The following is a 15,510-nucleotide window of genomic DNA, read 5'->3' as shown; positions in this document are numbered from 1 at the left end:
TTTCTCGTCCTTGTGACGTTGCGACCAAAAGCGTTGGGTTTTGGATCAGCGCTGTCGCACAACGGCAGCACTTTGACGTTTTTGTCATCTAGTATGCAGAACAGGCAAGATTAAGAAATGCTCTTTGTGACGAGCTGCTGAATGTGATGCTAACACATAATTAAAAACACAGTCTACGTCCCCGTCCGTCATGTGGACACAATGTAAAATGACGCACGCATTGCAATGTAACAGCCTACTGCCACATCCTCGCCGCACTGCGCTGTGGGTTAAAGCAATAAAAAATGCAATAAAAAAAGTGCAATAAAAATAAACTAAAATGTGACAGTGTGAAAATCCTCTGTGTACATTATAATTACATATAAAATCAAAAGAAATACCCCATATAACAGCTGTAAATAGTCGTAAAAAGTACCCCCCCCCCTACATTCTAGCATGATAAAATCGTGCGGGCATGGTGACAGTGTGAGAATACTTGGTGCACAGAGCCTTCACAGCAGCTGTCTGCTCTGCTGAGGGCGAGATGAGCCAGCAGAGGTGCATACAACTGACTCTGTGAATGTCACATGTGCCATTTCAGACTGCTGAGTGTCACAGTGACTGCTGAGGTGACTCTTAAGGCAGCGGATCTCTGTGACGTCTAGATCAGCCAGCACGCCTGCCTGCCTACTCGCACGCCTGGCTGCCTACCTGCCTGCCTGCCTGCCCGCCCGCCTTATGGAGATCAAATGGAATCACTTATAGAGAGGCAAAGTGACCGCCTACTTCCTGCTTCAGCACTGTACCAGAGATTTTCATCCACCATTTATTTTCCCATAGACATTTTGTAAAATGCTTATAAAAATAGTTTAACTTTGTCAAACCAAACGGTTCAGCTATATTTAGAATTGGGAGAGACCACATAACATTTCACTTGGACCAAAACTTAAAAAGACTACACAGAAAAAATGTTTTCTTTAAATCCGCAATTTTTTTACGTTTTGGTGAAATGTTATGTAGTCTCTCCTGTTTCTAAATATATCTGAACCGTTTGGTTTGAACAAGTATAACTCTTTTTATACGCATTTTACGAAATGTCTATGGGGAAAATAAATGGCGGATGAAAATATCTGGTACAGTGCTGAAGCAGGAAGTAGGCGGTCACTTTGCCTCTCTATTGGTATGAGCCAAATTAATATCAATAAACCCCACGTGAGGTCATGTGATCAGTCGCCGTGTGCCTGATGATTATTGGTGGTGCTTTTGAGGCCTTCAGCTGCCACTGCGTTTTGCAGTGTGTGAAGCCACTATAGAGAAAAGTGAGTAGGAGCTGGCATTCATTCCCCCGTGGCATTACCTTCATTCATATTCACTTTCTGCTCCCAAAACAATCACAGACAAATATTAGTGTGGGAATCAAATGCTTCATTAGTGTAAACAAACACACATTACAGCAAGAGCTTTTGAGTGAGTGTAGGGGGGTGAGTTTGTGTGTGTGTGGGGGGGGGGGTCTTCAATGGTCGGCCATTTTAATGAGTGACCCTTTAGGCGGGCAAAGCCCTCGCAGGCTGTGGAATGTGCTCAGAGAACAGAAAGTGAAGCACCTCTCTCCCGCTGCCTCGCTGGTTGCCGTGCAGTCGTCGGGGGCAACGCTGGAGACGAGCCGCTGGGGGGCGGATCGTGATTATTTACCACAATTTCAGACATGAATACGCTACGCCAAGGTCAATTTCCTCCACCTCCATCTCCATCCATACTTCTCACTTCTCATTCTGCCCGCACTCATTAAGCCACGTGCATTCTGTCACTCAGCCTCCTGCAGCATCTCTAGATGGATCAAATGAAACACTTCACCTGCCAGGCGATGGGAGAGCCAACAAAGAGCTCGACTCCATAGCAACTATATGAACGGGGGAACGACTCGCACATGACAGAAGGGCGACTGCAGGTTAAGCTCGTACGTACGCTTGTGTTTAATGAAAGATATCGTAAAGGCTATGGTTCGTCTCAATAAAAGGTTATCATTCAATCTAAATATGCAGCATAAGTGGCTGAACAATTATTTCAGGTAAGCAGTAAAGATGCACCAATAATACCCTGTTGTTATAGCAGCGAATCGTTTTATCGCTATGAAGTTTCTATTTCAGGTGACAACTCTGATACAAGCTGTGATAAATAAAAAGTAAACTATCCAGCTGGCGATTCCCACACGGCAAACCAACCGCCGCTATAAACAAACATCAATTAGGCCTCGACTGACGGAAAATCATTAATTTACCATTCCTTTAAAAAGACCCTATATTCATACGATGAATTTATAATAGTTGCATATGACTTACGATGATGCATACTATGGATTTAGGTCATAAAGATTTATGTCTGCCTAAAAAAAAACTCAATTACACAAATAAAAAAGGTGTGTAAACAGAGTTACGCTGGGTTTACATACAAACCACCGGCTACTGATTGTACATGTTAAATGATGAGCGCAGGAAAAATATGAAGTGAGCGCATCATGTCAGTCAGACCAGGTCAACTTAGAAGAAACTTGTAATTGACGGAATAATCAAAACCCATAATTCAATTACCACTGTACTATCATTTACATTTTTACATACATATTTAGATCGCCAACTTGCAGCTTCTTCAGAAATGTGTATACGGTAATTATACAGGGCAAAAACAAAAGTCATATAACTATCCCACTACTTTTGACTGTAGTGTATCAATTAGTGACAAACAACCTCTCAATCTCCACAGATGACAGCAATTATATCTCAGTAACTCAAGCCATGTTCATCTCCAGACTTTGTATGTCTTGTAAAGTATAGAGAGCCAAAGTGACCGCCTACTTCCTGCTTCAGCACTGTACCAGAGATTTTCACCCACCATTTATTTTCCCACACACATTTAGTAAAATGCTTATAAAAATAGTTTTACTTGTTCAAACCAAATGGTTCAGATATATTTAGAAACAGGAGAGATCGCATAACATTTCACTCTGACCAAAACGTTAAAAAGAAATTGCGGATTTAAAGAAAATATTTTTTCTATGTAGTTTTTCTTTAGTTTTGGTCCGAGTGAAATGTTCTATGGTCTCTCCCGATTCGAAATATAGCTGAACCGCTTGGTTTGACGAAGTAAAACTATTTTATAAGTATTTTACGAAATGGGGAAATAAATGGCGGATAAAAATCTCTGGTACAGTGCTGAAGCAGGAAGTAGGTGGTCACTTTGGCTCTCTAGAAGAACTTGACATGACTTTCCAAGCAGAAAAGAGGCTCTGCGCCGACCAGTGTGCAGGACAAAAGAGAAACAAGCCTCAGTAATTGCCTGCCATCAAAGGCAGAGCAGTGATTCTAAATGTTGGACAGAGCATGATGGCAGATTGGCTGCCAGTCAAGGATGCCAGAGCAATTCATCTTCCAACAAATCTCTGAGTTAATCAAACAGGAAGAACAGTGGGGGGAGGTGGCGGCGGCAGCGGTGGGCCGTTACTGACCAAACGCTGCTCATTAAGCGCCAGACGAAGAAGAAGAAGAAGAAGAAGCCCACGCTAAACAACGTGGAGTTCAAACACTTGGCTGCCTCTGACCTTTTGAAGGTAAAAGGTGGCGATGCGCAGAGTGGTGGAGGGGCGCAGACGCTTATTGATCTCAGGCAGTTTATCCGAATCACAGGCAACAGCCCACACAGATGGCGAGGACAACACATTTGCATCATGTCAGGATTAGGTCTTTAAACCAATCCAACAAAGACATGAGGAGCAGCATGGAACAACAACATACAAATGTCAACAGACACACCTGTGTATACTGGCAGCGCGGGAGCAAGGGGGGCGCTAGGGGGTGCTTGAACTACCCCTGGAATGAGCCAAGCTCCCACTAAGCAGTGGCTACCCCCCCTGCAGTTTTCATTGGAGAATAATAAGATAAAACGTAAGATATAGAATAAATATAAGAAGGCTAATTTAATTTCTATATGAAAATATAAGAAGTTTATTCTTCGTTGGGGGGAAAAAGTCCCACTGACCGCTGGATAAAGTGTGGTGTGATGTTGCTTTGTTCATTATGTACCGGAGAGAGTTTTGTCCTGAGAGACAAAGAGATTAGGATCATTTAGCTGTAGTTGCGTAGCTGTGGACTGTAGTGTATCAAGATAGACCCGTAGCTGTGGACTGTAGTGTATCAAGATAGACCCGTAGCTGTGGACTGTAGTGTATCAAGATAGACCCATATGTTGTTTCTTTAAAACGTGAAAGAAATATAACGGATAACGGCAAGGTGGTGAGGCCTAGAACACTCTTCCTACAGAGGAAGAGGCAGGTGAGGGCAGAAGATGGGTCCGAAACCTAGTAGAGAGGCACTCAGAGATTGAGGACAATTCTCCAGGGGGAAACCTGTACACTAACCTGTAGCCCTGTAAGCAATCGCACCACTGGCCCCGTGGATTTAAGACAAGGTGTCCTCAACCCAAGTTGTACCATACTCGACCATTTGGCTCTCAGCAAAGTCATGGCAGATGCAGCTTTCTGTTATGCATGTTGACATAACCAAGCTATGGAACCTATGGATTGGACATTAAAGGGACAGCTCACCCTAAAATCCAAAATACATATTTTTCCTCTCACCTGTAGTGTTATTTATCCATCTAGATTGTTTTGGCCGTAGACATGTCTGCCTTCTCTCCAATACAATGGAACTGGATGGCACTCGGCTTGTGGTGCTCACTAAAAAAATACATTTGAAAAACTCAACAGCAATGACTCTTTCCAGAAATCATGACCCGGTTACTCAAGATAATCCACAGACCTTGTTGTGAGCAGTTTCATCTAGGAACTATTTTCTTTCGACCGGACTACACCCACTAGCTGCTAGCTAGTTCCTACATGAAACTAGCAGCAGGTAGAGCCGCAGCTAGCTCGTGGGTGTAGTTCGGTCAAAAATAGAAAATTGTTCCTACATGAAACTGCTCACAACAAGTCTGTGGATTATCTTGAGTAACTGGGTCATGATTGCTGGAAAGAGACATTGCTGATTTTCAACTGTATTCTTTTAGTGCTTGGAGCACCACAAGCCGAGTGCCATCCAGGTCCATTGTATTGGAGAGAAGGCACACATCTCTACGGCTGATATCTCCAAAAACCCACACAAATAACACAAAACAATCTAGATAGACAAATAGCACTACAGGTGAGTGGAAAAATATGTATTTTGGAATTTAGGATGAGCTGTCCCTTTTAAGAGTGATTGACCGCTTTGCTGTGAACCATATAAACGGGGGAAATGTTCTTCTGTCACTAGTGAGTAGAGTGAAAGTAGAGGAGGTAACCACTGCGCTCAGACAGGTGCGTAGTCCAATGTAGAAATGTCACAAGTAAATGAGAAAATGGGGACCGCACTCGAGGAATATCGTTTTAATTTTCTTAAGGCCGTCCGGCCTTCATGCATTTGCACACTGATGAAGGCCGGACGGCCGAAAACGTTTTGTTGCTTAAGAAAATTAAAACGATATTCCTCGAGTGCGGTCCCCATTTTCTCATTTACTAGTGAGTAGAGTACACATTTTTTTGGCTGTTGATTTTAAGTGACTAGTTACTATCTGCAATAAGTGGGACAATCATAACCGTGTGATCATGTGAGAAGTACCAATTAGCATTGATTGCACAGTGGCTTTCCTCAGTCGCTTTGCTTTTAGAACATTGTAATGAATCAAGTCAGAGCTGGACTGAGCTGGCTCCGCCCTCGCAGCACAGTCCATCTGCATAGGCTGCTTGTTGTCTGGCAGAACTGATGATGATGAATGGATGTGTCACTGTTTGTTTACATCACTAATACAGTGATTCATTTGTCCCATAATGCCACATGTTTTAATATGTCGTTGTATAACTTCTGACTAGATACACTTTATTATATATGATCTGCAGTCTAAAATTGTGTGCATAGCCTTGTGTCTAACTGGTGTTATTATATATACCGGTATATATATATATATACTGTATATATATATATATATATATATATATATATATATATATACATATATATATACTGTATATATATATTCAGCTCATTGAAGCCTGTGCATGATGCATACATATAATGTTGGCTTGGGGATGTAGCTCCCAATGGAAAAGCAGTGGTAGTTATTTTTTATATTATTTAGAAAAAAGTTGGCACACGCTGTTAATAATTGAGCTCCACCGTAACTCCGCCAGCAAACAATTATGTGCAGTCGCTACTGGTCTCAAGGTTATTTAAAGCAACACATCGCTGTTTCGACAATGATCAATGCCAGATTCCAATGAACAAATACATTATTCATACTCGCTCCCTCCCTATAGGTGTCCAGCTGCTGTGTTGCCTGATCAAGACACACATTCCTACGCAACCGATTCACTCATTAATAACACATATCCCTCCTCACTGCAATGTGATTCCTTTCTCAAGGCAAATGCGTACATCATTTCAGCCTAAAACCAAAGGCAGACATTTCTATATTGATTAGTTTGTTATTACTCGCAGTGCACCACTACATTATTCATCAACTGTGTGTGCAGTGTGCACGGGCACGTGTGTGTATGTGTGTGCACGTGCATGTGTGTGTGTGTATGTGTGTGCACGTGCATGTGTGTGTATTGGAGGGGGGGGGGGGGCTAATAAATCAGCCAGTTAACACCTCCCTTTGCACAATTATGTGCCGACGTGAAACAAAAGCCTCTTCCAGCATGGTATGCTGCTGAGATTGAGGAGAGCAGAGAAGTAATCTCTGCTCTCTTATCTGGTCTCTCCTCATGAAAGGTTAAAAAGGTCTGAGGAGACTAGTTCATGAAAGAATTAAACGCCCGATGCGATTAAAAGACAAGAACAGAGAAAGAAAAGGGAGTTGGGCGCTTTGCCCCGGAGCAAGTTAGCCCCGAAGACCTACATCATCAGACCTCCTCAATCTTTCAGTGGGAAATTGGGTTTGGGGGCCGCCGAGTGTTTCCCCCACAGGCACATCATGGCCTTCTGCACAGATCTGGGATCATCTCGCCGTGCACTCAATCCAAACCTCAACCAATGGGAGACGAGAAACCACGTCATCGGGGTGCTGGGATCGACCAATGGGAGAAGAGAAACGACATCATCGGTGCGCTGGATCGTCGGGATAGGAGGAATGTCTATAAAGTGTACAATGTTGGTTTCCACGCGCTCGGCCACTGACCAGTGCCTCAGACAGTCTGCAACGATGATTCATAGACATTGGTTAATCTTATCAGGGACTGCCTGGACACAGCAGTAATAAACTGGAAATTGTCTAGTGAATCTCATATCAAATCTCAACCACGGGGAAACAAAGGCAACACAGCAGCTTCTCAGGGCGAGAACAGCCGAGTTGATAGAAGTGCACAACAGAAGCAGTAACATAATGGTAGTACAGTAATTAACTATATGATAATGGACTTCATATTTTAGGTGAATTACCAGTTGTTAATTATAACCTTTCCTGACTCATCATTTTCCTAGACACATTATTTGTCTAAATTCACAAATCTATGAAGCAATATATACATATACATACAGTATGGCCCTTAAATGCCAATAAATCATGTCTTTCTGCACATGCATGTACTTAAATGACAACCTTCAGATTATCAGAAGGCAGAAATGTAATAGCGTTATCCTTGGAACATGATCTCTTCATGAAAATTGCCAGTGACTTGAAACCTAACTGAATTTAGGGTCTGTTTTGTCTGGTCCAAGGCAGAGAATGAGGTTATGGTGAGGAGGACTTGAGTAATGAAGGAAGGGTCTTGTCCTTCCACAATATGACTCAGTCCCTCTTCAGCAGAGACATAAAGAAAGGAAAAGATGGGGGGTGGGTGGAGGCAGTAAAGCTGACTGATGGTCATAAAAGATGGCTGGCCACTCCAATTAGGCAAATAATAAAATATCATTTGAGATACATCTATCCAACATGACCTCCTGAAGACTTGTGATATACTGTAAGAAGGATAGGAAGTACGGTATTCCAATTTTCATTTATTACCACATTCACTGGAGTTTTCTCACTCATAGTTCAGATCATCTGATATTGAACGTAAACACTGGGTACCTATCGTACGTACATTTTGTTACAAATATCTAGGTACAGTAAATCGAATCATAAGTAACGAAGGTAATGATAAATTATTTTTACAAAATAAAACATTCACAATTTGTATCACTTGAATCTTTGTTAGTTCACCCAGTGGTTTCTGTGTTCTGTCTGATCTGATAGTAATGGACAGATGTGAGGTTTTGATAGAGTAAAATATTGGGATACTACTTTCCTCCTACACTGATACTCTAAAACCAAGTATTGCCATATGAAATATACAGTATGTGCCAGTGGAAGACCACAGTGATATTTTAACAAGCGATGTGAAAGATGAAAATGGAGTTGAAGTACTTGTAAAATTCACCCAGTAATTAAATAATTAGTGGTAAGTAAAAGAATTGGCATTTTAATCAAACGTGACAAACATCAGAAAAAGAAACTGCTCAATCACGGCACCAAAGCACTTAGGCTACTAATTAACTTTTATCCGATTATTTAAAAAAATGAGGAAAAACACATGGACATCCTGCCCAGCCGCCGCTGCTGAACATCATTTATAAAACGGGCCAAATTTCAAGGGTACGGAACAATAAATCTCCAGTGCCTCCATCATGATCCTCCACTCGCGGCGGGAGGGGAGGGGGGGCACGAGTCGAATCTTTGAAATCCATCTTCTCAGACTTGAGCCCGGGTACCAGAAAACATCCTTCAAACGGCCCGGACAGTTTGATCTCCTCAGTGAAACCTTTCCGATGTGTTCGTTATCCAGCATGAGCTCGACACAATCTCACCTGGGCCCGGGCCATTGTTTCATGGATTATTATAATAGTACCAGAGGGGCTTACACCTCACGGCAGCTGCGACACGCGCCCCCCAAATTTATTCTCCCATAAAACATATAAGAGCTATAGAGACGAGCCAGGCAATGCTGATGTCTCTCTTTATGCATCACGGTTTGTTTTGTGTGAATTATTCACCATTTCTCCGCGGCTATCCATAATAAAAAACAAAGGATCAACAATTGATTGAAACAATTTCCTTTCGCCGCTTACGAGTATTTTCATATTTTCAAGCACAAATGCGGAGGAGAGTTTGACGTTATCCGGGGGAATGCTGCCTGAGAATTGCCTGAATAAACACGCTAGTACGCACACATCTTTTAAAAAGGTGCCGTTTGGCTCGTTTGCCGTTTGTCAGACGAGTGCACCTCTTTCATTCCCTCATCTTTGTTGGAAGAGCGACGCTCCCAGTCGTCGACAGACTGATGGGAGTCAATTGGCGATGTCAAATGTGATCCGTACACTGGCAAATCGCTGCACATACAAATGTGTACTAGCAACAGACCCAATACAGGCGTGAATATAAATGAAGACATTTGAAAAGCAATGAAAAGATCTTCCTAATAGAAGCCTTGTCATCATCTCCGCCCCCCCTAGATGCCGCTGGGGGGCTTTCTTTCTCCCAGGCGGCTGTGGCCTTGCACGGTGAAATAGAAGCCTCTCAACGAGCTCATCTTCAAAAATCTGTTTACCAGGATGCAGGGTAGCAAAGGGGGGGAAATTTGACTCACAGATTCAACCTAGGAGTGTTCGTGTCAACGTCTCCAATCTGATTGCTTTGGCATTCACATCTGAATAGGATTTGGAGTGCAGGGCAAACACGGAGGCAGCGAGCTGCAGATGGTGCTCCAGTGTGAAAGTGACTGGAGAGAAAAAAAGAGGCCAAACACCCAGTCACACTGTGGCTAATCAGCATGAGAGGAGGGCCCGGGCAGGGAGGACTACAGTGAGAGGAGATGAAACTACGTGACAGACGGGACATTTCAGACTGGACTTCTGCCCTCTGCTGTCGTCCGGCGGGCGCGACAGTGTCGTCACACTACGAGAAACTTCAACACCACTTGTACGAATACGAAAGATTGAATTCAATATTGAATTTGATAAATGTTCGATACGTTTTCCGATGTTTCCGCGAGCTAAATAGTCCATTTCAAGGTTGCCTCCAGAGGGAGCAGCTAGCTGCGCAGACTGGAACAGCTAAAAGAGGGACGAAAAGGCAGGACTGGAATAAACAGAGCTCGAGAGCGGACTGCAGCAGCCAGTCAGAGCGAAAATTCAAACGAGTCAAACCGCTGACAACATGGCAACAGCATCAAACAGTCCACCACATGCAGAGCTGAATCCAAGTCCACCTCAAAATGTAGACAAAACCGGCTGCCAAATAATGGAACTATACTGCTTACAGAGCCAACAACGACAGACAGCCACCCAACCGCCACTGCAGAAACCAATGGCAAGAGCAGCGAGGAAGCAGCGGGTTACGTGTGGGAGCACGTTGCTCCATGCCTTTTCTTGCTTGCTCAGGTGTCATAATAAGGTATGATTCTTTTGAGATACACTGTAGGCATGATGTGCACGACATCAATGACATTCTGTCAAATTAACGTGGAATCCAATGACGGAGCAAACAGAGAAACTGAATGAGATGTGCGTCTTGAGTCAAAAAGCTCATTACTGGAGTAGCAGTTGGATTTGGTTTTGAACAGTGATACCACAGATCTGTCAAGTCTGGGAATCATTCCCATGAAGACTGTAGCAGTTCCAAAACAACAGGCCCCCGTGCGACCCGGGGGTCCGCTTCTGTTCAGCTCCCCAGATCCTCCAAAGCAAACAGTTTGGGTGACAGCTGGTCTGGACTTTCACTCTTCACCACGAAGACACATTTCATTTTGGACCATCTTTGGAATCCACCAGCACGCACGGGCCAAGAGACACAAGGAGATTAGGGCTCACCAGGGGACGGAGATATTCTAAAGAAGCCCGGTCTCACAGGAAGGGAGACTTTTGGCTATAATGGCGTCCAAATGTTCCTCATGCCTGAGCCGGAGACGTAAATATTACTCCTCCTTACGCATCGATTGAACTGCAAAGTTGTTGCAGGTGAATTTACGACATTACCGTGTTTCAAGGCCACACGAAGAGAGGCATCTTTTTGTGAAGGCAAATGGAGGACAGTGCAGGGAGGTTCTTACTAGGGATTAGGGTTGTCAAAAGCATCGATGGTATCGATAAAAATCAATACTAAGAATTTGAAACGGATACAATACTCATTTGCAACAGGTCAGGTATCGATAGTACCGATAAGTATCAATACTAAAAATTTGAAACGGATACAATACTCATTTGCAACAGTATGGATACCAGCAGTGCTTTCTCTTAATGAAAAATCAAACATACTACTGATTTCTCCCTCCCTATCATTGGTGGGTAACTGTTACTTCAACAAGCTCAAAGTGTTCCGATAGGCTGATGACTAGAGCAGGGCTAATCTGCTGTGTAAGTGCAAAGTTTTTAATGAGTTTTATCAAGCCTAGACTATGGAGAAGTGTGCATCTGTCCGCCCATCTGTCTTTGTTTATTTTTTATGCCTCTTGATGTGTTGTTGTCACCCCCCCACCCCCGCGCGTGGTATCGAAAATGGTATCGAGTATTCATATTTTCCTGGGTATCGTATCGAAGTAGAAATTCTAGTATCGTGACATCCCTACTAGGGTTGCACAATATATCGGCGATCATATCGATATCGGCCGATGTTAGTCATTTTTTAACATATCAGCATCGGACCGATGTTGCAACGTTAATATCGGTTATCGGCATCAGCCAAAATCTTCACATTGAGAGGAAAGAATGCGATAAATCTATGATTTATGGGCTTTTCCAAATGTTTTAGAAATAAAGAAATGCATTACTTTTTCAAATTCACAGTGTTTACATGTGTTTTTCCACTATGTACAAAATTTGATTCTCAAAGAAACTTGTTGTTCGACAGATCATATCGACATCGGTAAATATCGGTTATCGGCCATAACAGCAATGTTAATAATATGGGTTATCGTTATGGGCCAACATTTTCATATCGGTGCGCCCCCATGTTCTTCCTCTTAATACTTTCACCAGCTGCTCAACCTTCGGCTTATTGTTCCGCTGTGCCTATCTGAGGCCATTTGGACACAGCCTAGGCCGGGGCCGCGCACCTTGGCCCCGGCATGCTCCATTAAACAGGGCGCAGGGGAAAAGCATGCGGTCCTGACAGCTCCTGGCTCCGAGCCCTGCAAGCTAGCCGACACAATTACTAGGCCCTCGTCCCTCGTCCATTCTTCGCTAGCTTGTTTAAATGGTTGCCTGTAGCCACACCGCTGTGGATGTAAACAACAGAGAAGCTGCAGCCAAGAGGACCCGAGCGCTTCCACACAGGCACATGACTCCCCCCCCCCCCTACTCATCGATTATTTATTTATTTGTTTATTATACAGTAAGTGCGACAGTGTCTCTGAGGTTGTATTTCGGGCAATTCGTAGAATCTGGTCCCATCTTTAACCATCCTATTATTACTGTCTGTCTTATGTTAGCAACAAGATTGTGAATGAATAAGGATGTCTGCTATTTGAAAAGATGCGGGTGAAATACGTAGAAAAACACGAGCTAAAAGGGACAAATGGGAAAAAACAAAAACCTCGACGGCGTAACGCAAACGCACAAAATCACATTGAGCGTCTGGTCTGTTCTTCATCCCAGACGCCCACCTAATACTCTCCCCTCTTCTCCAAAGAAACTGCACCTTGCCTGGTTTCTTCTCGAGCGAGCGCACGGCTTGCCAGGCCAAGCTGGAAGTGAACAATAGGTTTCTTCTTTGAAATTGTTTTGTTACGCAACAACTTGACAGTAAACGTGGAAAATAAATTAAGAGCATTGATTGATTTGAGACAGAACCCCACAGTGCTCAGGAGGCCCTCAATTTTCCAGACTTCATTAAATACACTTTCCAAACATCGTTTTACCGGTGAACAAAAAACTAAACGGCAATACTAGTTAATTCATTCAGTCCACTGTTGTGGCAAGCTATGTTGTTTTGATGAAACCACAGGGCAGCATGTGGCTTTGTAGCAGAATTATGTTTATTTATGATGAAATCTAATATTCTGTGTGTGTGTGTATATTATAATATATATTTTTCTTTTGTTTGTTTTTGCGGAGGGGGGGGTGTTTTCTTTGCTTTGGATCGGGCACAGCGAGGCCTCTAAAATGATGTGTGTGCTGTAGGAAAACAAACCGAGCGTGTTATTGGGTTAAGTTAACAACCTTAGGCTGGTCAGCAGCCGGGGAATCGTTTAACTCCGACCTAAACGGGCGCAGAGATAACCAAAAGGCGGTGGACAAAGAAAACGGAAGCTCCTACATCCCCTGAAGGCACCATAGAAAATTCTGCCCAAGCCTATTTCCCAAGCCCGGGAATAGAGCAGGGTGAACGATTATGAAATCTACCTCTGAAAGAAATACCTTTCTGATTGGATTAATCTGAAACCCGGGGTCATCTCGGAACAAGAAACAATGTCTCTTTTTCACCTGGCAATGTCCCTTATTCTAATTGGGCGAGACCTGAAGGGTAAAACAAGGGGGGAGCACGGGGAGAGTGAAAGGCGAGATGAGGAGGAAGGAAAGCCTCCACTCGGCTCCAGTGGTGAGGGCCTGGCTGACCTAGATCCAGGCTGAGTGGGATGATATTAGCAAAGCAATTAAGGGAGATGACAGCCGTCAGGCAGGGTCACACTGACAGGGATAGCAGTCCCTGGCTCTCGTGCGTGCTCTCCCTCTCCCCTCCTGTAATGGCTATTGATTTCTCACAAGCAAAACAAGAAGAAGTCTGGGCCTCAGGAGTGGCCGAATTGGTAAAAAGATGAAAAGTTTGAAGAGAAGGGAGTGTGTGTGCGTGCGTGGCCGAGGATGGGTATATTGAGCTGGGGCCAAGGCTCGCAGGTTAGTCACCCCCTCAGCTCTTGGCTTGGATGTGCTAAACCTGCTGTAGGAATGTATAAAAACATTCTCCAGAGATGGGAGGAGGATTTTTTTATTACTTATTTATTTTTTACCGGGCAAAAAACAAACAAAAAACACTTTGTCTTCTTCTCTGCCGTAGTGATATATGGAATGGAAATATTTAGGATCAAGTAAGTCAATCTAAAGTGTTTTCTGTAAACTGGAGTGAGGATGATGGAGGATGACTAACAGAAAAGATGAAAAACAGTAAAGTGAGAAGTGAGAGATTGCATTAAGGGGTAAAGTAGGAGACTTGGCATATCTATCATTTATTTATCATGTGTTGGTTCTTTTCACCGTTAGTTATTGGTTTCAGAATGGGTGGGTGCCTTAAATGGTAAAATATTAATTTTGCCATCAGTATCTGAGGGGAACTGGGGAGGGATAGCGTGATCCTCCCAACGCAATACATCTTGCCGGTGAAACCCCTCGCTGTCAGGTGAAAAGAAGAGGCTGGCAACTGCACATGTATCAGAGGAGGCAGCATGGTGCTAGTCTACAACTCTCCCCAGATCGGCAGAGGGGGCGGAGCAACGGGCGGGACAGCAGGGGGAATTGGCCAAGTAAAATGGGGGAGAAATGGGGGCGAGGGGGAATGCAAAAAAAAACTTACTAAATAAATAAATAAATAAATCCATAAATAAATAAATAAATAAATAAATAAATAAATAAATAAATAAATAAATAAATAAATAAATAAATAACATGTCTGACGACGGCTAGACCCGATGTAGAAGAGTAGGGGCGGCAGCATCATAGTGATGAGAGTGACCTGATCAAGTTAGCGCCGGCACAGATGTGAGGAACCTCATCGCCAAAGCAAACCAGGGCCAGGAAGAGGAGAGCGACAGATGTGCACCAACAATCACGGAGAAAACAAGATTATGGCAAATCTCATCAAAACCTATTAGAGTACATCTGTGTTAAAACAGCCCGTGATGAAGCCCACGTCCAAATCACATTTAGAGCAATTACAGGAGACGGCGTCACTTAAACCCCCGGACCATCCAGCTGTCACAGCCATCCCAGCATGCTTTGCTCCAGGCATGCGATTCGGTGGCATTATGTTTCGACACGTCTCCGTTAATCTGATCTCGCTAGGTGGGTGTAAGATTGACAAAAAAAATAAAATAATAATAAATATATATAAGAGCAAATTCTACAGAATAACAAAGAAGAGCCGCGTATGAGTGACATGGTAAGATGAAATGGTACAGAACGGGGTATGACCGGCTGCATATGGGAGGCATTCAATGGTCGTTCAATTTAACCAACAAATTGAAAACCGTGTGTTGAATCAAATCTGTAGGTGGTGTGTCTCTGAACGCAACAGAGAGGCAATTGCAGAGAGTGGCGCAGTGTTTTGATATAGACTGTTTCCACGGAGGTATTTGTTTTGCTTTCATCAAGCCGTCTAGCCAGTGAAGGTCACAGTATACTGCATATGGAATTGACTGTTTCTTTCTCAAATGCTCTCCAAAGCCAAGAACAGCTGCCCGTCTGATATGTGAAGTATACTTCAGAGAACATGACTAGCTTGACACTGCCTGAATATTGCACTGCTTTTCCCGCTGAG

Source organism: Poromitra crassiceps (genome assembly GCF_964638095.1).
Source record: "Poromitra crassiceps genome assembly, chromosome: 9".
NCBI classification, from domain to species: Eukaryota; Metazoa; Chordata; class Actinopteri; order Beryciformes; family Melamphaidae; genus Poromitra; species Poromitra crassiceps.
Note: the sequence above shows the minus strand (reverse complement) of the source record.